The 23,681-nt window shown below is 30.3% G+C and overlaps 1 long non-coding RNA gene across 1 annotated transcript; it reads left to right on the forward strand.

Moving 5' to 3' along the window:
- The first annotated feature begins 202 nt into the window (after positions 1–202).
- Positions 203–22,146, forward strand: LOC107442806 (uncharacterized). Its single transcript, XR_006226820.2, has 5 exons — positions 203–422; positions 521–602; positions 2,243–2,331; positions 14,210–14,288; positions 22,011–22,146. It is a non-coding gene; the product is annotated as an uncharacterized lncRNA (long non-coding RNA).
- The last annotated feature ends 1,535 nt before the right edge of the window (positions 22,147–23,681 follow it).

Genomic DNA, 23,681 nt, shown 5'->3' on the forward strand with positions numbered 1-23,681 from the left:
TGACAAACTTTGTACAGGAAGTATTATTTTGATTATCTATATATCTAAATAATTACGTATTTCTACTTATGTGTTTTGTTTTCATATTTATTATTATCTATGAATTTATATTTATGTATGTACAATCTGCATCATCTCTGATGATAATTACTCGGGTAATGTGCCCACTTATTAATCCTTACTTTTATTTCTAGGCTGCAAGGACCAGAAGGCATACCACCTCAACGATTCTCACTTCATGATGAAGTGCCATTTCGGCCTCAGGCACCTCTGCCAACTGACACGACTCCATAGCAGGAAACGACTTTAGACTTTGTCCTAAGGGGCGTTCTTTAAATAGACAAACTATAAAGTTGCTGTCTCGTTTCTCCCTGTTCCCCTGATCTTTTGCACCGTGCACACATTCGTTTTGCAAAATATAGGTATCGTTATTTTTTTAATAAACTTTTATTGATATTTATTATTTGGAATTCATAATACCACATTTGTTCTCTTATTATATTCTTTTCAATTTTTACAGAACAAGTTTTGGCCTTTTTTTCGGATAGGAAAGAGTGATAACGTTGATTGGGCGATTGTGATTGTGATAAACCATAATTCAGGTACGAATTTCATTCTCATGTTCCCTCAATTTTAAGATCACCTGTTTAGTCCAAAAATTAAATTCTATTTTCACTTCTCAATAAAGATTTAAAAGCAATTTAAGTTACAGTAATACTATTTTTTTCCCCTCAAAACTGCTGATTTCAAAACACATATTTTCTTAAACTTTTGTTCCAATAAATTTGAATTTTGATGCACGCAATCTTTTTTCATTTTCTTTAATATAAGAAGAGCTTTATTGCCCAAATGGTTATTCGAAAAAAAATCTTTAAGAAAATCGCGTTGCTTTTATGTCCTTTTCTAAAAGTTCCTCCACTGACACCTTACAAAGAGAACAATTTTCAGATAATTTTTAAAATGTTTTAAATCGCAATAAAAATTATAGGAAATCGTTAACTTTCATTTGATCAAAAATTCTCGTTTACTTGACCGCTAAAAAAATGCCCATGAGATTTCGCTGATTTTTGACAAAATAACCGAAAGTTTGAATTTAATACCAAATTTAGAAAATTGATATTCCAATAAATGTTTCGACATCTCTCCACGAAATAAGATATAATATTTAAAAACTGTAATAATTAATATATTAAAAGATATAATAATAATATTCCAAATTCATTTTAGCTAGTTTTCGACCGAAGAAAAAACAAAATTAAATTTCGCCTCCAAATTTAAGCCCAGCTTACGACGCTGTTAACCCATATAAGGTATACTTTTGCCATTAGTCAAAAAAAGTTTTAAATTGAAAAAAATTTAGCTATGTTTTGATTTAGAAAACACTTCATTTTTACTTCCAAAAAATAGCCCGGAATGGGAAATTATTAACGTATATTAATTTGCCTAAAATTTATGTTATCCCATCCGCAAAATGATCTTACCTAACAAGAGCAAACTATAAAACTTTTTGTTCTTGAAATGACAAATTTGAATTTTGCCTTCAAGTGTTAGTCCCCATGGTAGTAAACCTTTATCCGTGTCTTTAAAATGTTCGTCCATTGTAAGCATTCTTTAGTAGGGTAGCAATAAAAGTTGGTCTTTTCTTAAAGAGTCAAAAGATTTTTTTTTTAAAAAAACAGTCCTTTATTTCAAAGCTAAATTTTATTGGCTTTTTTTAATTTTTTACCTTATTGTTTTATACCTATGCGTATAAACATATTGTTGCGTATAAACATAATTAAGCAAAGCAATCACAGTCCGTCTTTTCAAAACACATGAAAGACTTACTTAAACCATACAGTCTGTCTATGGAAAGAACTCCACCCGCTATTCGTCTGGAGCAGAGACGGTGACAAAGTTAAACTATTTCAAGTAAGAGTGTTGTGTCAATATTTAAGATAGGTTTGGTGAAAGAAAGGGAATCAGGGAAGAAAAAAGCATCCTCTTGTGATAAACTATTTCTGCTATTTTTCTAGTTTCCACAGCATTAGACTGTTTTAGACTTTTTCCTAAGGGGAGTTCTTTAAATAGACAAACTATAAGTTGCTGTTTCGTTTCTACCTTTTCCCGTGATCTTTTTGCACAGAGCACACATTCGTTTTGTAAAATATAAGCGTCGTTAATTTTCTATTAAATTTTTAATTCAATTTTGTGATTTGAAATGCTGATAACCACATTTGTTCTCTTATAATTTTCTTTGCAGTTTTTATAGAGCAAGTTGTGGCCTTTTTTTCCGTTAGGGAAGAGCGATGACGTTGATTGAGGTACAACATGTGATAAACCTTAACTCAGGTACGAATTTCATTCTCATGATCCATTCATTTTAAGACCTCCACTTGTTCCGACCAAATATTTAGTTCAATTTTCACTTCTCAATAAAGATTAAAAATACAATTTTAGTTTTTATTTCAGGTTCAGTAATACTATTTATGCTTTTTTGAAGGAAAAAAAGTGTCACTCATAATTGCTGCTACCTGTTCCTTTTGCTCTCTTTTCTTCTTCTCGCTTTTTTATTTTTTTATTTTTTATTCTCTCTCTCTAACTTCTCTTTCTTTTTCTTATCTGGCTTTTTTTTCTTATCTGCCTTTTCTATAAAACTGCAAATTTCGAAACACAGGTTACATATTTTTTTTAAACTATTGCTCGTATAAACTAGAATTTTGATATACACAAATCTTTTTTCTTTTCATTAATTTAAGAAAAGCTATTTCGTTCAAATAGTTATTCGAAAAAATCACATCATAAAGAAAACTGCATTGCTTTATATCCTTTTTTGAGAATTCCTTCAGCGACGCGTTACAATTAGAACAACTATCTGGCAATTTATAAAATGTTTTAAATTGCAATGAAAATTATAGAAAGTTGGTAACTTAAATTTGATCATCAAAAAGTTTCGTTTGCTTTGACTGTTAAAAAATGCCCAACACAGGTTTTCGCTGATTTTTAACAAAACAACTAAAAGTTTGATTTGACTTGACGACGAAAAAAGAAAAAGAAATTTAAATTTCGTCGCCAAATTAAAGGCCAGTTTATGACATTGTTAATCCATAAAAAATATTTTTTGACTATTTGTCAACATATTTTGGATTAAATAAATTTTAACTATATTTTGACTTACAAAGCAATTCATTTTTACTTCATAACAGTAGCCCGTTGCAGGAAATTATATATTAAGTTATTACGCATATTAAACTGCCTAAAACTTTTTTATTCCATCCACAAAATAATATGTCGCAACAAGAGCAAACTATAAAACAAACTTTTTGTCCTTGAAATAAACAATTTGAATTTTGCCTTCAAATGCTAGCCCATAGTGGTAAACCTTTATCCCTCCAGAAATGGTGTCTTCAAACTGTTGGTCCATAGTAAGCATTTGTTAGCAATTAAAAGTCTGCCTTTTCAACAAAAAAAAAACTCCAAACTCCAAACTTTTATTAAAGAAACTGTCTTTAATTTCAAAAGCTTTTATGGACTATTTTTTTACCTTATTGTTTTCAACCTATGTGTATACTGTCTATTGTATTTGAATTGAATTCATTGATTACTATTCATTACAAACTATAATTTTTTTTATGATGTAATAATGCATTAGATGTCAAATGCTGCAGCTCACAGTAATACCTGTTAAAATGTGTTATAAACAATCAGACTCTTACCTATTACAAGTTGTATGATGATACAATGATTTAAAAGATATTTTCATGTCTATAAGCTGCAGAAGTTCAAATTTTGGTTTCTTACATTAAAACTAGGTTTTTAGAATTATATGAATAATTTACGTCAAGTACAGTGCTCAAAAACAACATCAAACCACTCTGCATAACTTTTAATCCAATGATCGGATTTTCACGTTTTAACACTCAGACTAAATGCTTCTCAGGGATGTTTCCCAGCCGTCAAACATAGTAATTTGCATGGACGATATTTTAAATTACGAAATCAGAGACAAAAAACCTAGTTTTTCTGAATAAACATAACTTTTTTTCAGCAGATTTGAATTTCTGATAATCAAAATATAGGGGGTTGCCGCGATCTTTCCCAATGAAAAAATAAATCATTAATAAGATTGTAATAGTTAAAATTTCTTCTGTCCAAATAAACTTTAGTAATAAGTATATTTTTCCACTCAATTTTTTCTAAACAAAATGTCTTCCTAATTGAAGTTATTCCCTTTTTTTAACGGTACTTATTACAAAAATGGTTAAAATGTAAGTAATATACAGTAATTCATTTGTTTGTGCAATTCACCCTACTTACTTTAAAAATAAGCCTAAAATATTATTCTAAATATATTATAGTCACGTTTTAATTCATACAATATTCCTGTTTAAACAAACATTTTTCATAAATTGTGCTAAATATTTTTAACAGGAATCTTCTATAAAAATCTTATATTTGTTGAAAGTACTAATTAAAATGTATTTGATTGTGAAAGTTGTGGGAAATTTATTATTATAATTTCAAGTAATTTAAAATTATTGTTCTTATTGCTTCTAAAGTTTACATCTGTTTCTCCAATAAACTAACGATTTTCAAATTATCATATAAAATAATACCAAGTAATGTACAGTGCACCAAAAAAAAAGGGTATGACCCTGGATAATTTTCGTTCTAATAATCGGATATTCATATAAGTGTCAAACTTAATAGACTACTTTTTCTCCTTTTTCCTGCCGCTCTTAACAAAATAAAGAAATAAGTTTAGCTTCTTATCTAATACTTTTAATAAGCTTAATTGTTTCTAACAGTTTCAGGTAATTAAATGTTACGTCCAAACAAAATTCAATTCTGGGGTTAATTGTCACGTTTCAATTGATCATAAATGAAACATTAACATTCTTGTTTTTTTACGGAGAAATAAAAGAACGATTTCCATTTAAGATTTTTAAAAAATATATATATTTAAATAATTTGCTGAACATATTAATTACAGCTATAAAATAATGTGTTGTCTAAAAATCTCTTAATATATCTTATTTTTGTATTAACCCTTTGCTGTCGTCTGTCTACTCTCAGCCTCCAAGGTTATTTTACTGTTCCAGTCGTATGTCTGCTTTCAGCCACCACATCAAAGATGTTAGCCACACAGCTTAATGGCCAACTATACATATAATGCGGAACTGGTGAAGATGTAAAGAGTAAAGATTATTCTGAATATTCAAACAGAAAAATCAAAAGGCGAAAGATGCCATACTAATCTTTTTTTGCGACACATGTTCTCGAAAACCAGGGCTTCATATTGATGACTGCTTTGAAAGATATCACACGATGGACAATTGTTAAAATATTTGTTTACACAAAATTAAAACATATTATTATGTTACATATATCTTAAGTTTAAAAAAGAATTAATCAATTTTATTTTTCCTTCATAATCTTGCATTTTTGCATATTATGTATTACTGTTCGTTCAACGAAAATTAATTCCGACCAGCATGACACCCGTGTATAAACTTAATACGACCGCAAAGGGTTAAGGAAATTCTAAAGTTAAGAAAACAATTTTTTTAGATGATTCTAAATATTGTACGTTTTTGGAATATTTTTACAATTTTCTATTTTTAGTGTTAAAGGTATATCGAGCATTTTCCTGATATGAAAATTTACTGTTCTAAAGGTGAGTTTATGACTTTAAGCAAATTTTTTCAACCTTAACCTTTTTAAGAGGGCAATTTCTTAAAATTAGTGGGCGAGAACAAGTTTGAACATAAAATTGTATGTGCACAATTTTTCGTTCATTTAAAGAACAAAGTAATCTGTTGTAGTTTTTTGATGTGCTCACATATGCATTTGCTTTTCGCTACTTAAAAAATAAGAAAGAATAAAAAAGACGATTTTTTTTCTCGTAAAAAGTATTAGGGGGACCGGAAAATAATGCAGTTCTGTCGCAGTAAATATTTGTTAGTCTTAAAAACCTATTCATTATTATTCGATTTTTTTTTTGATCCGGCATTAAAATTGTTGTTGCTAACGAGAGTGAATGCATCAATGATTAAAAATAAAATCTTAATAACAAATATCAAATCCACCGAAACGACATTACTTTCCGGTCCCCCTAATAGTATGCTTAGTAAATAGCATAGAATTGCTGTATAGCATAGAATAGTTTTTATCAGCAGAATATTTAATTTCTTAGCAAAATTTAACTCCCAGCTAGGTGGCAATAAGCTAGGTGGTTTTCCTTTAATGAAAACTTAACAATAATTTAAAAATGAATTTTACTTCGAAAAAAAATCTAAATTTTAAAAAAAATTTAGTAGTGTATTAATAAAAAAAATAATGCACTTGGTAGCGTAAAGAAAAAGATTTTGAGAATCGTTAAAATTTAATGAAATAATTGATAAAATAGTTCCACGAAACACGCTCGGACAGGTAATTAAAAAACTTATTTTAAGATTAAGACAATATGCAAGATGTTGAAAAATTTTAAGATGCTTAAAAATGTTTACTACATAAGTATTTGAATGAATAAGTATAAAATATATACTTAAGAAATTGATAAATATATTTTTCCAAATCTATGCATTCGTATGTTTATTATTAAAATTGTATCAATTGTAGAAAAGACAAACTAAAAAATAAAATTTAAAAAACTGATGAATAATCATTCTATTAAAAATATGCTTTTATAAAACTAGATATTCGTTGAATGATGTGTTTTTCATTTAATGAATTCTTTTATTCAAATTTCTTTACTGAATTACGAATAAATTTTTAGTATTACAAATAATTTAGGACTACAAAAGAAACATCGTATTCTATAATTTAAAAAAAAAATGTATTAGCAATCGCTTATTACCGAAACAGATATGAATGAAATTTTACGCTACCCGAAAGCTTAAGTTAATTTTGTCGTAAATTATCCACATTTAAATAATATTAATCTCCTCCATTTTAATATATTTCTTCATTTTCGAAAAATTATTTTTCTAAAAACAATTTTGATTTTTCTCGGCTTCTACTGAAAACGGTTGAAACTTCTGATTTTGTTATAGAAAAATACGTAGATTAAAATGCTATAAAAATTGTACCTCAAAATTCAATTTTTTTTTCCGTAATTAAATTAAATAATAAAAAATAATTATTAAAAAAAATTCTTCATGAAATTATCTTTGGGTAAATGGGTTTTATGAGTGGGTGCATTTTTTTTGTTTGTTTTTTGAAGTGCTTAATTAGTTTTAAAATATGACTAAAAACGCAAAAAGGGAAATTAACATTAAGAAGTATGTACTTTGAATCGCTCTCCTGACTAAACTATGGGGACCAATTTCCCAGATTGTGGCTATGCCCGATATTTTGAAGGTTAAGTATCCAAATATGTAAATATATATATCATATATAACAGGGCTACATCTCTGTTATCATTGGTGTATTCATACTAAGAAAATGCAGTCAAAACCATAATAAGTTATCAATAGGTTTATTAAAAGATATGCTGGTGGTTATAACAGTTCACATCCGCCCTCCTCAAAGGAGGGGGAGTGGACAATATTCCGGATGGTTCCGACAGATATTTCGTGGAACACGTTATTCAGCAAGAGACATGTGAAAACCTTCGCTCTCGCATTAAATAGCACAGAGATTGGTGTAATTAGGTTACAGTCGTACATGCTATTGTAACTCTACGCTCTATGGAAAATCATTTAATGCTTCCTAATATGGAAGTGAAAGAGGGACAAGATTCTAAAAATAACTCCTCCTTTCAAATATGAATCTAATTATTATTCAATGGTATGTTTTAAGCCTTGAATTCCCAAAATAGAATATCTCTACCCTTACTCTTTAACAAAGACATTTTATGAAACCGAAAGAGTTTTAATTCTTTTATTAATACAAAAGTATTTATAATTTTTGTATTACATATATATATATACATATGTTTATTCAGAGAAAGTACGTTTCTGTGTCCGATTTCGTAACTTTATTAATAGTTATCCCTAAATAATTAGCATATTTGAGGTCACCCCCAGAAACCATTAAGATTGACACTGAAAATTAGATCATTAGAACATGAAAACCTGTACGTGATCATAACTCGATCATTAGAACATGTACGTGAAAATCCGATCGTAAGAACAAATGTTATTCAGAGTGATATCTTTTTTTTTTGTGCACTGTACTATGTAAATAAAATTACCAAGCTTCTTTTACGTTACCTGGATTTTTGAAAAATATTTTAATTTAATTAAAGCCTGCGTTTAATTTATTTTAGCTGATCTTATTTTAGTGGTTGGAACAAAAAAAACTCACCAGCTTTGTATTATCCGGCTTAAATCCGGCAACCCTGTTCGTTAACTCACTAGTTAAAATGTAGTTATGGCTGAAATTAGTTTTACATATTTAATGATCTATAAACCTACCGTTAAAACAAGCAGTAACAAGTGTTGACTAAGGTGGATAGGAAGATAAGGAGAACCCACCCAAGGGGTATACGGAGATTCAAAATTAAAGTATTACATCAAATATTTGTTGATAACAGCATAAATAGTAAGATAAAGTAAGCGTTAGAATTTAGAAAACACAATATTGAATTTTGACTCAAAATGTTAGCTGCTTGTAGAAATTTTGTTACTCTACTTTAGTCCTTCATGCATCAGAAAGGTTCCGGGTTCGAACTCCGGGCAAGACATGGATGTTCTTTCCCTCTCTGTACTATCTGTTCTTAACTGTGGGAGCAACGTTGGCCCACCTAATGGGTGCCCCTGAAAGAGTGGCCAACAAATCTGCCCTTCAGTAGCCTGTATGACGGTCATTCCCCAGGCGGGCATTGGAAGGAAAAAAAAACTTTAGTACTTCAAAATTTTTCGTTCGGAAATTCAATACAAAGATATCTTAAGAATAAAAGTTTGACAGAATATTAGCCCACTCGAAATGATAATCCATGATAACCCATTGCTTGCCCGTGAAACAGAAGCTTATTGAAAGAAATCATTAACCCCTAAACGTTTTTTTCCGGTCAACCTCTGCAGAAAAAAATTATGACAGTGAGAAATATTTATTGGATTTTAAACCAGAAGTTAAAATTTTTGCATCGAAGCCTATTGCAGGAAACGGATTACGCAAATCTAGGCATTAGATGTAAACATTTTAGAATTCGCCTTTGCATTTTAACCACCAAAATCAGTTGAAATAAAATGAATTTCGCAATAAAAAAAATTAATCCACTCCATTACCAAAGTTTAAAAAATTATAATATGCAGTAGGAATTTGAAAAAATATTTTTTTTCTATATTTGAAGAAGACAAATTTATTATTACTAAATTGTTAGTTGAACTATGATGGAAATAAAAAATATAATAAAATGAGTATATAAATCATTTACAAGCAAGAAAATATGTTTCACAGACACATTTCAAAACAAATTTTTCTTTAAATTCTCGCAATAATTTTACATACACAAATTTTAATATTGAGAAATTAAAACCGATGACACTTAGTTTAAATTTTTGCTAATTACTCGATGACTAGTTGTAAATCTAAAGTTGAAATTGGTTGATGGTTTTTAAGATGCTCATCAGAAGGCAATAAACGGTACTTGTTTTTAAACAATGTTTATTAGAGATTAAAAATAGGTAGGTACCACATATTCATAAACTGAAGTAACAAAGAATAAATATGTACAAAATTTTAGAATAATTTTTATTTTTTAACGTTGTATAGCGCTGTTCATCGCAATATTGCTAACTGAATCGCGAGTCACTCAGAATGTATTCCCGCATAATTTGTGGTGCCCACCTCTGCATTAACCCATCAAAAAATTTCATTTGTCTAATTACTATGCAATTTTGTGGCAAAAACAAGTTTTAGCTAGCTTTTGACCTAAAAACCAAGAGAGTGAACTTCGTATTCAAAAATTAGCCCGTTGTTAGAAATCATTAACCATACATTTGACAACCAAAAACATTTAAATACAATTACAATTGTTAAAACCTAAACTGTAGTCTAACTAAGGAATTAGTTTAACTCACTTGCTATTTTCTTTAGCCCAACCGTCAAATTTTATCAAAACATGATTTGGCGAGTTCATTTTTTACCGAGATTGAAATTCGTTTTCATACGTTAACCCAAGCAAGCAAATCGTTAACCTATTTCAGCCAACAAAATGTTTACATCCTAATTAAATAATAGCTAATTTCTGTCCAAAAAATCTGAATTTTATTTCCAAATATTATTATATTTCCATACAGTAAAATTCATCCTGTAGACGTCGAAAATTCATCCACGTTATCCATTAGGCATCGTAGATCAAATATCGATGTCTACTAGACGTTTTCTAATAACTTAATTATGGATAATCCCAAATGGCCTAAGAACAGACGTTTTATAAATAACTATGGTAGACGTAATATGGATAAAACACGAGGTGAATCTTAAAAGACGTCTGCGAAACAACTATCATAAAACGTTAAACAGATTTCTCGTAGTTGAAATTTAGACGTAGGATTGAATTGAAATGAATAGCTTTATGAATAAAGGCATTTAATAAATACAAATTTCCTTTATTTTCAATTCATACATAATGTGTTTTAAATTTGGCATAAAATGTTTGATATGTTCCGTAGAAAAACAAAATAAAAAGAACCACACAAAAAAGCAGTTACAAAATTAAAATTCATTGTAGTGCGTCTACTACCAGAATTGTATCTGCTAAGGAATTCGATGAATTAATATCACTAGTTGATTCATGAATGTTTTATGAGAAACCGGGAGAGCTTCATTAATATCACCGCACTTCTTGAGTGCTGATCTTCAGAGCTGTATGAAGTTCACGGTCGTGGTCGTTCCTGTGTTGCCTTTAGCAGTCGAGTGTATACGCTGTACGTTGTGTGATCGAGACTGAGAAGCAACAGCGTGAGGAGGACAATGTCGCTGTCATAAGTAGCAAGTCAACTGTTCAATGTGGACCATCCAATGTGAAAGGTACCCCACTATAGAATCTAGCTAAGATGTCTTATATACTAGTGAATTAGAATTATATTTTTGTTGTGGTAGATACACTGCAGTACTTCCCCACCAGAATTATATCTGTGATAAATTCGATGAACGAATACTACTAGTTGATTCATTGCTGTTTTGTGAGAAGCCGGGAGAGCTGTATTAAGATCACACCGTCCTTTTTGAGTTCTGATCGTGAGAGCTGTATTAAGATCACGGTGCTGGGTTAAGATAAGGTCTTCTTAAAGGCATTATTCCCTAACGCCAACTCCATATGTGAAAAGCTTACGAAAAGTAATGTTTACGAACTGTTGAACACGTATTTGAACAACCCTGATTTGCATGTTCACAGAGGCGCTAGTAGCACCAAACTTATGCGGTAAGCGCGAAATCTGAATGAACATAATCTTTTAGTTGTACAAACAAGCCCACCAAATTTAGTTTATCTCCTTCTTGGTTTTGAGATTTTTTTCTTCCAGTCAGTTTACTATAACTAAAGCAAATGTGATTTTTGACATAGAAGCCACAAGTTTTAGTTTTACTCCAAAACGTTGGCCTGCTGTATAAAATGGTTAGAAAAAAAACCTTCATTCCCAATAAAAATTAAGGCCAAAACTGCTTTTTCAGTTAATTCTTAAAAAATCTACCACTCTGAAATCAAATTCAAAATTTCACCTCGTAGTTCTAGCTAATATGGACTAACTTCCGGAATCCCAAGTTTGCTCACTAAACTTTTTACATCTTTTAAACTTTTTGCATTATTTTTTTACATCGTTTCACTGATTAGTGATAACTTTTAAACTAAATTTACATATTTTGTTTTGAAATATTAGTTTATTGAGACTCTCACTTTTACCCTTATAAAAAGTAATTGCTTAGTCAACATTTCAAAAAAATAATAATAATAATACGACGAACGACAAAAACTGATTTTTAGCCACACAAAAAAAAATCAGAAGTTTGAATTTTGTTCGAAAACATTAGCCTATTGTACCAAATCGTGAGCTCACCCTCAATCACCAAAACTTTCCGTTAGCTATTCAAACGACAAGTTATGACTAAAATAAGCTTTAGCTCAAGGGATACCTGCAAGTAACGTAATATGGGTATCTTGATCTAATTTGGTTGTTGACCAAACTTGGTATTTGTTTATTGGTATTTGTTAGCAACCTTTCCATTCTATTTCGAGTAAGCGAAGCCCGTCAAGTATCAATTGTCTTGAGTGACACATTCTCACGCAAATATTTTAATTCTCCATACATATTTCTCATTTAGCACAGAGATAGGAACGAAGACATAAAGAACATAAACTAATTATGCATCGAAGTTGTCAGGTACATTAAACAAAATTCTATCACAGTTGCAATAAAATACACAAATAAATATTCTAAGTTAAGTAAAAGAGGAGAAAGAATTACATTTCAACGAATTCGATGTGCAATACGACACGGTATTTAGTTAACTTCACTTTAATTATCATTCTAACTTATGTGGAGAAAATTAGCTCGATTTTCTAGTCTAATCTAATCCTGTCGGTTGGTCGGGGTGCCTAAGACCGAAACGGCCCTTTCATCGTGAGGTCCTTGTTTCCTAAAATTGAGAGTAAAGAATTAGTAATGAGCATATTGCTCGAGTAAAATCATATAAAATGATGCATGTTACATTACATGTAGTTCTAAACATAAAATATAATAAATGAGTACATGAGATACATAAAATAAATAATACATAGAATAAATAAGTAATAAAATTGAACTTCTAGTAAGAAGTTTGTCAAAATATTTGCACGCCCCAGGTACAAATTGTCAAACTATCATCGCATTCATTACATACTCAAGTCTCTTGTTTCTTTCATTCGTTCTAGTTCATAGTGCCCTTTATCAAAGCTTAGTCAATATTTACAAACATACAAATCAAATGATTTTGTCAACGCTTATATTATATTTACAAGTCAAGTCCGAGTTCTGTTTTATTATATCTGTCTTGTATAATTGTGCCATTTTTATGCTTATAGAGCCATTTCAAATATTATTGCCATATCATGTTAGTACCATTGAGTTATTCTCACATGGTCTATGTTACATCACTTGTGTAAAAGTGAGCAACTGGCCTCAAGGAGGCGTTCTCAGCTAAATATTCAAACTCAAAAATAGAGTCGAAATTTGCTGTTTTGCAGTCCAACGTTCTCTTAAAAAAGTTTCGATTTTGGTGTTAAAATGGTGATCGAATCTGTCCAACCAGCTCGACACGCTATTTTCCTTATAAATGATCAGCTGGCATAGACGTCATAGATCACATGAGTGGGTATCTGTGATCTTCTGTTTGAAGTGCAAGTACCCAACTATTTGTTAAAAAAATGAAAATTTTAATATTGCCTTTAAATTTTGGTCAATGTTAAGACAGCATAAGACCACGGTAGATATCCTGCAGAAAAAAATTCTGACAAAAGCAGATTTTTATAAACACATGATAAATCTAAGAATTTTTTTTAAAAATTCCAAATGCTAAAACTGTGTTGTGCTCCCGATTAAGGAAGTCGTTAATTTTACAACGAAACAAACTTACTAAAATTTTATCAAGCTTCCAGAAGTTTTAATTCAGCCATCGTTATCCCATATTTGGAAATCGTTACCCCACCCACTAAATTAAGTAATGGTTAAATCAAAATTTAGCTACTTTTTAACCTATAAACAAGCTCGAATTTGACCTCCAAATCTTAAAGCATAAAAATTTCTATTATGCGTAGAAGCACCCACCAAAACTAAGTTACAACCAAATTAAGTTTTAAAAACAATCTGAATTTTTTCTCCCAAAACAAAACAAAAAAATCGTTAACCTTTCCACCAAAAAAAAATTACCAAAAAGAGTTTTAGCTAATTTTTTACCTAGAAAACACGATTGAATTTTTCCTCTAAATAATAACCCTTTGTTTTTTAATAGATATTCCATCCACTAAAAAGTATGGAAATTATTTAAGCATATTTTTAACAAAGAAACTATGAATTAGAATTTCCCTACAAACTTTAAGAGTTGATAAAAAATCGTTAACCCACCAAATGTTTTGTATATCAGACAAAAATTTAAAAAACAATTCTAATCAAAATATATTAAGAAAACTAATCCAGCTCTTTTGAGTTCCTTCTCTTTCCCCCTGTTCTCCTGAATTTTTTAACTTGTGTGCTTTGAAATACTTATTATAATATTTGATTTCTCATTGTTTTCTTTGCAATTTTAGGTTGTGGCCATTATTTTTAAGAGAGAAGAGAAAGCCACTATTAGCAACTAAAATTCGATTGTTTGCTACTAAGTTCGAGGTAAGACTACTATTTTTGCAATAAATTGCTAAAAATTGACAATTTTCAGAAAAATGGCAGCAAAAAGATTAATTTAAAAACTTATTGTTTTCAAACTAGTAAGTTGCGCTGTATCTAATTATCAAATTTGTATAAAAATAAAGCTCGGAAACAGATATGAATTTGTGTGAAAAGCGTCGAGAGCAATATCAAAAAGTGATAATTCAATTTTTTAATCGCGTGTCGTAATAATATCATACATCAGAATCTTACATTTAAAAAAAAACGTAGAAAATGGACTAAATTATCAGTTAACAGCGTCGATTTATTAGTGAATGTCGTAGTTAAATTCGTCAGAATGTGCTCATTCTATAATTCGAAATTCAGGTGTCGTATGTAATCTCAAATTAAAAATATAGGAATGTGAAAAACTGTGAGGAATTCATCAGAAAACGACATGGATTCATAATTAATTAGTCGCTAATTAAGCCTGTTAATATGTGATTACTTTATAATTCGAAATTCTAGTATTGTAATATGTTGAAAATAGCGGAGTTTCAAAGTACATGTTTAGAAAGAAATATATTGAAACAATGTAGATGTAAGTTCGAAAGTTGATTTTCACACTTCAAAATGTGATAACTCAAATTCAAAATTTGCTTCTCGTAATAATATCACATCAAAACATCGGAAATGAAACTAAATTTTGCAGAAATAGCCAAATCGCTGCTTAGGAAACGCCGGTAAAGGGAAATTGAAAAGGGGGAAAAAAAGATGGAATAAGTACGTTGTGGATTTAAAAAAAAAGTGATTACTTGAATGCGATATTTTGACCTTAAACCTGTCTTTGGAAATGGCCAAAAATAAGTACGGAATAATGATGTGGTTTTGAAATGTAACTGTAGCGTATTGGGCGTATAAAAAATAGATAAATCAAATTCAAAATTCGCGTATCATAACGTTCAAAATGGTATTTCATAAACCTCATTGAAATGACCAAAAAGCGATAGAAAATCCGTATGGATTTCCACGGAGTCTGTGTGAATAGACTGTTTATTTTTTTATATTATGAACGTATATGCAGTCCCTTGCCAAATTATTAGGTTCTATGTATGTATTTCAAAGCCATTTGGCATCATTGTGTTTTGAGATTCTTGCAAACAATGTATTTGATTACTTATGTTTACAATGCTAACAATACTTGTGATTATAATACTAAAAGTGTTAACACTAAGGTAAGGTGGTGCACAGCTTGCAACACGAACAAATAGTAATAAACAAATGGAAAGAGGCCAAATCGAGACTNTTCTATATGTATCTTCTAATTTATCCAATCGTCAAATTGATATTATATATCGTCTCATTTAACCCATTGGTACACGAGCGTTAACAAGTGCAAACCGGTTTCAGTCGCATAAAAACAATAAAACTGTTTAGTATCACCTGATGATTAGTATTTTACATAGAATCTTTTAGTGCGTCGAATAATTTGACCAGGGGTTGTATAAAGTGAGGGTGATAGAACCGAATTGTATGAGCCCAAATCATCCTACACAATCTACGGTCGTGAATCACTTAGAGCACAAAACATGCTGTAACACGAAATGATGGACAGAAAGAGATGAAATGAAAAGAAACCGATAAAGTGACGAAAAATTATTTTATTCAACAAAATGAAATCCTCACAAGAACTGCTCTAGTCGACAACATTAACGCATTCAGCCCAAGGTGAGACCGTCGTACATTGATGAAAACGCCATGCATTATGGTGTCAGCAGCTACGGATGTCCACTTTTCTAAATCAGACTTCATAGGGCCAAGATAGTCTGGTTGGTAAGGCCTTATTCAAGAAATCGTGGGTTCGATCCCCGCCGACCGAAGACTCCCCTTGTAGTAAATGGTGACTGATGCTCGTTAAATCTGTCGAGTCGCAAAGTCCTCCATGTTCCCATTGCAAATTAATACCTCTGGGGGTACTGATGGAAGAGTTTCCTCGTCTTCTGAATTGGTTCAATTTTACAGGGCTACTGAGTTGAACATTAGTAATCTTAAACCCAAAATTAGGTCGTCTGTTCAACGGCGGATTTATAGTATATATATATAAATCATACATTCTTTAGCACTCTTAACCACAATCAAATTTCGCCAATTAACAATAGCTCCTATCTTTCACTCTTTCTCCGACAGTTTCGAGCAAGGTGATTCTTTTATTTCATTGTCATCGTCTTCCCAAGTTTCGATTTTACAATATTAAAAAATAATGAGCGATGCAAAAAAAGGAAACAAATAATAATAACTAATAAAAATCACATTGGAAACAATTGATCAGATAGTCCCCCTCATCTTTATTAAATAAGATATTTAATCGGTTAAAACAAAAAGAAACTTTTATTTGAAATTATAGTTTCTTAGGGGACTTATTCTATTTAAAATTGAATTGAATGAATTTTCTTTCTTAATTTAAATAGTATATCATGGAACTAGAAATGGTAACTTTTAGTTACCGAAAGTTTGCACCTGAACAGAGCTCCATGCGGCTTCATGCTGGTGAGATTAAAAATAATAATAATTAAATGTAATTCTTTTAAAATTGTGCAGTATTGATAATTCAAAAGTTTTTAGTTTTGTGTAGAATTTACTTCCATTTAACTTCGTTCGAGAGTTACGACATTCTCTCATGGGTCGAGATTTACCCTAACGAAACAGAAAAAAACTTTTTCTCGTAGATTTAACATGGAGTGATTAAATGTTTTTATTTATCGAAATTTCACAATTTCATTTCGAGTGCATGTTCTTTTCCTTTCAAAACTATTCTAAACCGTTCAAACTATCTTTCATACACAAATACAATGACAAACAAAATATTTATACTGTGAAGTAATTAGATTTTAAAAATTATGATAGCTATACTAGATAAGTTATTCATGTTATTTCTTGTCGAATAAATCGTTAATTTTTTGAGAAAATGTTAGTTTCTTAAGGAAATTATTCTTAAGAGAAAATTTGTCAAACAAAAATAAATAATATTTTTATCTTTAAATAGCTTAATCAGTGCATCAAAAATTTGCTGTTCTTTGGCGTAGTTTCATGTCTCTTGTGCTGGGAAAAGATAAAAGGGGCATAACATAAATATTGATTCCATAGCAACAAGAAAAAATCTGAAATGGCTGCAGTTTATCGCTTTTCCAATTGTAACTAAACCGATTTATAATTTTTTTTATTATCAATTTATCGCGATTTATCAATTTATATTCTTAATTAAAATGCTATACTAGTTTTATTTTTAATATATCTTTAATTCAAACATCACTTAAATTTTTAAAAATTAAAATACCAATTAAACACTGAGAAACCTAAAAGTTTCCAACCCGTAAGAAGAAAAAGAGATTGTAATGAAGTGTCGCCAAGTGTGATAACCATTCCATTGTCTTTGCAACCCAGCTTCTTTATACAATTTTGAAACCAACGCTCTAAGAATTCGATAGCAGGAAGTCTAGTTTTATGATAACGATGAAATAGTATTCTCAGGTCTAGGGAAAAAAAGTTTTATAGATCAAAATTAAATAAATAGAAAATTAGATATATTTAAAAAAATTTTAGATGGTTTTTGTGATTGGGGCCCTTAAATGCAATTTTTTTTTAATCGACGCAAATGTTTTGCATATAAAACACGAAAATATAATGATAATATATTAAATTTGTAGGACAGAAGAAAAAGTTACACATTCGAGAATGTTTTCTTTTAAAAAAATAAATGAAAAATCTTAGATTCTAAGTGATTCTATCCTATGGATACCACAGAAAGATAATATTTTTTGTTAAAAGTTTTTGTTAGTATGGATTTCACTTAGCTCGGTTTTTCACTCAAGTGTTGATTTTTTTTTAATTTTAAATTTTCGTACGGTGTCTTAATTTTATGTTTTGGCTTACTTTTTTTACAACTAATCTAAAAAGTAATTTGATGACTACAATTAGTTTAAATGAGAATGGTAAAAACTACTTTTTCATTTATTATACTATTCATATTTTTATGAAGTATTTATATTCATTTAAAAATTCATATTTAAAGTAATCAATTTTAAAACTAACGTGAATTATTTTTGCGTAGGAAAACGCCAATTAAAATATTGTTACTTAAGAAAACAAAACTATTTTCATAATTTGCCAAGTTTATTAAAAACGTTTATTTTTCTAATACAATTTTTATTAAATTACATTCGAGTCTGTAATAGAAAATTTTGCAATAGAAATTTTGATCACTTTCCAACTAGCCAGTGCACTCAAATCTCTTTCTGTAGCACTGTGATTGGGGGCAATGAATGTTTCATTGGTATCGTTATAGCTACAAGAAGACTTTCATCAAGGAATAAAATATTTTGTTAGTACAAATTTTGGATAACCTTTATAATTTAGTACTACTAATAACTTAGTAAATAGCATAGATACCGTAATTTCAACTGCACCTCTGTGTCTGAGAACAATGTGATACTTTTTGATTAGCTATTGTTTTTTAAATAAAGCGCATGAAATTAATGGCGATATTATCACTACTTTATTTATCGAAATTTAAGTTGAAACTCAAAGAGACTTAGACCTAAAACTGAAATAAATTAGGAATTTTTTTTATTAAAAAAACTTATTTTTCTCTGAAATGTTTTAAATTTGAAAAATGTCTTCATTTTTATCGTACTAAAATGGGTATTAAGTCTTAACTAACATGGAGCAGCCTCATCATTTATCGTCACTGTCAGGAGACTCTCCTTTCCCCTGACGTCATCCGAAAATGCTGAACTCTTCATTTTTTGTTTTAGGACTCAGAGAAATAAAATTGTTTCCTATTAAAAAATAAATTCCTGGAACCTGGTTTAATAGTTCTGCCACCACTTCTTTGCAAAAACACAAGGGAATCTACCTTCAGGCGTGTTAGTAGGTATGGTTCAGTCAGATGATCGTGTACGATTCCACCGAACATTTAGCTAAAAACGTTGCTGAAACGAACGTGAGAGCATTGCTTACGGGTTTTCAGTTGCCCACACATGATAGTTGTAGATATCCGAAATACTCTCGCGTGTGAATATGCATTCGTCCGGCCCTACAACACGTGCACTAAAATCCGGCCCTACAGCCATCTGTTGGAGAAACCACTTGGCAAAACTGACGCGTGTCTGACAATCCGATGGTTCCATGCCCTTTATACTATCTGCACGGATGTATTCCTTTATCTTGCAGCATTCGCCGCAGCGTATAACAGGAAACTGCTTGAAACAGTGCTAGATTCAGGCCTTCTCGCTGATGCGATGCACAATTACAAGTGGCGTTCTTTACACACCTGCCAACCAGCCACGTCCGGTATTTTGCATGCAACTTGAAAAGGAACGTCTTTCGCGAAATATTTTCTGCAGTTATAAGTCATACAATCTAAAAATATTAAATATCCAAAATGCTCCATCAACTTTTATTACTACTCGATCTTCCTCCTTTCTAGATTTAAAGCTAACCAATAGTCAGGGGCTCCTCAACTATTCGAATTGAGAAGGTTTAGACACAGAAACAAAGTCTGATCTTAAATACATCAAAATCCAACTAAACAATTCGTTTTATTTCTCATCCTTTATTAGATTTAAAACAAAATACGGTAATCATAACAAAATTAAGAAGAACTTTTCAAAATTTCATAATGAATTAAATTGTAATTTAGATAACATAGACACCCCATTACAATCTTTTCCCAGGCAATAACATAATCCCAATAGGCAATTTCCATTACCCAAATTCTAATCTTGACCCACATTTTACGTACAATGAATTAGATAATTTAATTAAAACTCTAAATAATAATAAAGCCCCTGGCATCGACGGTATTGATAACATAATAGTCAAAAAAAAATTTCTATTTTTTGGTAATCTAATTCTAAAATTTTTCAACAAATGCCTCTCAGTCAAATGCTTTTCAGATCATTTTAAAAAAGGGCTAGTCTTGCTATTTCTGAAAACCAATAGAAATCCGAAACTATTATCATCATCGGCCAATTATGCTACTTCCTTGTCTAGGCAAACTTCTAAAAAAACTTATTACCAAGAGAATCAACTATTATATAGAAAAATATAACATTTTATCAGACAAACAATTCGCTTTTCGATTCGGATAATCTATAAATCATGCACTTCAAAATTTTCTAGATAATCTAAAACACCTCAAAAGCAACTTTAAGCATGTCTCAGCCACCTCCCTTGATATTAAAGGCGCTTTTGATAACATACAATACAATTCAATTTACAAAGAAATTTCAACTTCAAATCTTCCTGAAAATTTATGTCACATGATAGAAGATATCAACAGAAATAGAATTGCTATTCTATCAACAAATCTTGGATTCAAAACAAAACATATACTCAAAGGTTGCCCACAGTGTTCGTGCATAGGTCCGACAGCTTGGAACTTTTTAATCAATAGCTTGCTCAATACAGATATGAACAATCAAATTATACAAGCATTTGCCGACGATATTATTCTATTAACATTTGGAAGTTCAAGAAGAGAATTAGAAACTAATACCAACAACACACTCAATATTATTCAAAATTGACTAACAAACAATAATCTCAATCTATTGATAGACAAATCTGTTTTCATCCATTTCTCAAACTCAAGCAGGGGTCCGATCTTCAAAATAAACAGCCAGAAAATCTCACAAAAGAACCATTTCAGATATTTGGGGGTAATATTAGATAGGAGTCTTAACTGTGGTCCACATGTTAAAGTCCTGAAAGAGAAATCAAACCAAATACTCACTTCTCTTTATAAAATCCTGGGGCATAAACCAGAAAGCTCATAAACTGATATACAAAAATGTAATAATCCCTTCCTTAGCCCACGGTTCATGTTCATGTGCATGGGCCCAAAGAATCTCACTTAGAATCTCAAGAACTTTAAGGAGGGGGAGAGCAGTGGCTTGCCAACCTGATCAAGACCACAAAAGGGAAACAATGCGAGGTTAAGACCATTATAAGCGATTTCTAGCCAAAAGCTGGCTCCGTGAAATCGGCACAACTGTCTCGCAACCTGCATAATGCAGCAGAAAAATCTATTTTACGTGTAACAGTACTAGAAACTTAATGCAGGTGGCCCGCATACCAGGAGTCCTGCAGCCTGCGTCCCATTTACACTGAACCACAAAATACTATCTAGCATGGTTCAGAAAACACCTCTGTCTTTGATAGAAGATGATTGGGAGTTGATTTTCTTCAGCGATGAGTATAGATTCAATCTGGACAACGACTCGAGACGTATTCTCTTCTAGAGAGATCCCGGAAGTCGATATTAGCCCTTTAACTTTGTCGAAAAAAACCACTATGATAAGTCCTATGATTACACCTAATAAGTATTGGTAATTAAGAAGAAAAAAAAGGATTTTTTTTAAATAATTTATTTTAAATTTTTTATTTAAATGGCACATAAAATTAATTTCATTGTAGCTTAAAAATCATACATTTTCNCGAACACAGAACCTTTCTGATGCAAGGACAGTTCCCTGCCCCCTACACAGACTGGTCGGCTCTTTTGTTTATGATCATCATTGATTTTGTTTATTTACTAATAATAATGCAGCTTGGATTATTTTTATTTGTATGGAATTGTATAAATGACTGTTACTCATAGTTATTGTTATCTTTTATTGGCATTTTTTACACCCTTTCAAAATTTAATTGCATCAAGTAGTATAATTCTAACTTGTATTTCAGCTTATGAAATCTTAGGCAATCCAATAAAGCGACAGTCTTACGAAATCGTAGACCCTGAATTTGATGACTCGTTGTACCTTCTGTCAATAACTTTTCCAAAGAAAACTTTTAGACCAGTTTTTGAAGCAAACTCCAGGTATTTAAAAATTGTGGAATTATTTTAGCATTGGTACTTCTTGCATGAAACTATAAATAACCTCCTTGAATTTATAACTAGCCAATATAACATATGTACTCTATAATGTTTACTATTTCTTAAACTATGTTGTGAGAATCTGCATACTGGAAGTTATTATAATGGAGTTCTTCCTTAGTCGTTTGCATACTTTATGATTTATTACTCTAACTGACACTTGCTGTATTAACTGTCTCAATTATTTATGTTTTATAATTTAAGTTCAGCATTCAAAATCACATTCTAATGGTGGTCTATTTAGGACCACTATACAGTCTGCAGTGACTAATGGGATTAGTAAGTAACAGGGTGGTCACCCACCTGGAATTATCAGCTAGAATTTTACCTTCCATTACATTCACTTCTTTAGATGGAAATTTATCACCAAATAGTTGAAATATAATCGAATAAGCAATATTTTACTTGAGTTTAAATTTGCTCCGTTATAACCCTGTTAAACTTGAATACCACTTATAACTCTCTCTCTCTCTCATGGTTGCTAAAAACCTTTGATCTTTCATGGTTGAATGGAAAAACCTTCGACCTATTTGGAGACAGCAGTTTAGGAAAGGCAAAGATTGTTGTGGAGGTGGAAGAAGGGGATTACTTTTTTTTTTATATAAAAGCATGAGTTTTTTATTTATTTGTTCTATTCTGTGGGCTGAATCTATTTATTCAAGTATGTTCTGATTCTTTGGGGGTATTTTTTTTCTTTTGACAAAATTATTCAAAATGTTTTAATATTTTTCACTTTATAAAATTCTCCAAAAATTAGATGGTTACAATTTAATAATAGATTTTTTATTGCACCCTTTCTGAAATCTTTTGTACTCCCATCCAATGAAATCGGTGAATTATTTTTTCTCCGCAAAGCCATAAGTTTCTTAAAATCGCAAACAGCAATGTTTGTCAACAAATTGTTACAATTATTCCATGGATGCTTATTTTTTCGATCTTTATTTTAACTTTTTATATATTTTTAAAAGGACGATTCGTTTACAAACTAATTGTATGTTAACATTTAATTTTAATATTTTTTATTTTTTTTTTTTTTTTGGTAAATATTTGAATTTTGACTCAAAATTTGAATTTTGTAGTAATCACTATGTCGAAAGTTTGTAAACGTTGCTTGCATTATAGCGATGATATTTCAGAAACAGTTTCTTTTATTCTAAAAAAGTTGGCGAGAACTAAGATATGTATAGGAAACATGTTAAATGATATATAATCATAAAATATAATGGAATTTTATTCAAAGTGTTTATTAATAAGAAGGAAAATGAAACTTATATTATTTATTTATTTTTGTTCTACAGGTTTTTAGTTTTGCAATTCCAAGTTAAGATCAACCAGATGACAAAAATTTTAAACTTAATATTTTTTAAACAAAAAGGTATTATTTTCAAGGTTAAAAACTGGAGATTAAGAAATAATGACTTTTAACTTAATGTTAGTTTTCCATAATTTATAGGCAAAGCTGTAAAATGAAGGGTTAC

Source organism: Parasteatoda tepidariorum, unplaced genomic scaffold, assembly GCF_043381705.1.
Source record: "Parasteatoda tepidariorum isolate YZ-2023 unplaced genomic scaffold, CAS_Ptep_4.0 HiC_scaffold_57485, whole genome shotgun sequence".
Lineage (NCBI taxonomy): Eukaryota > Metazoa > Arthropoda > Arachnida > Araneae > Theridiidae > Parasteatoda > Parasteatoda tepidariorum.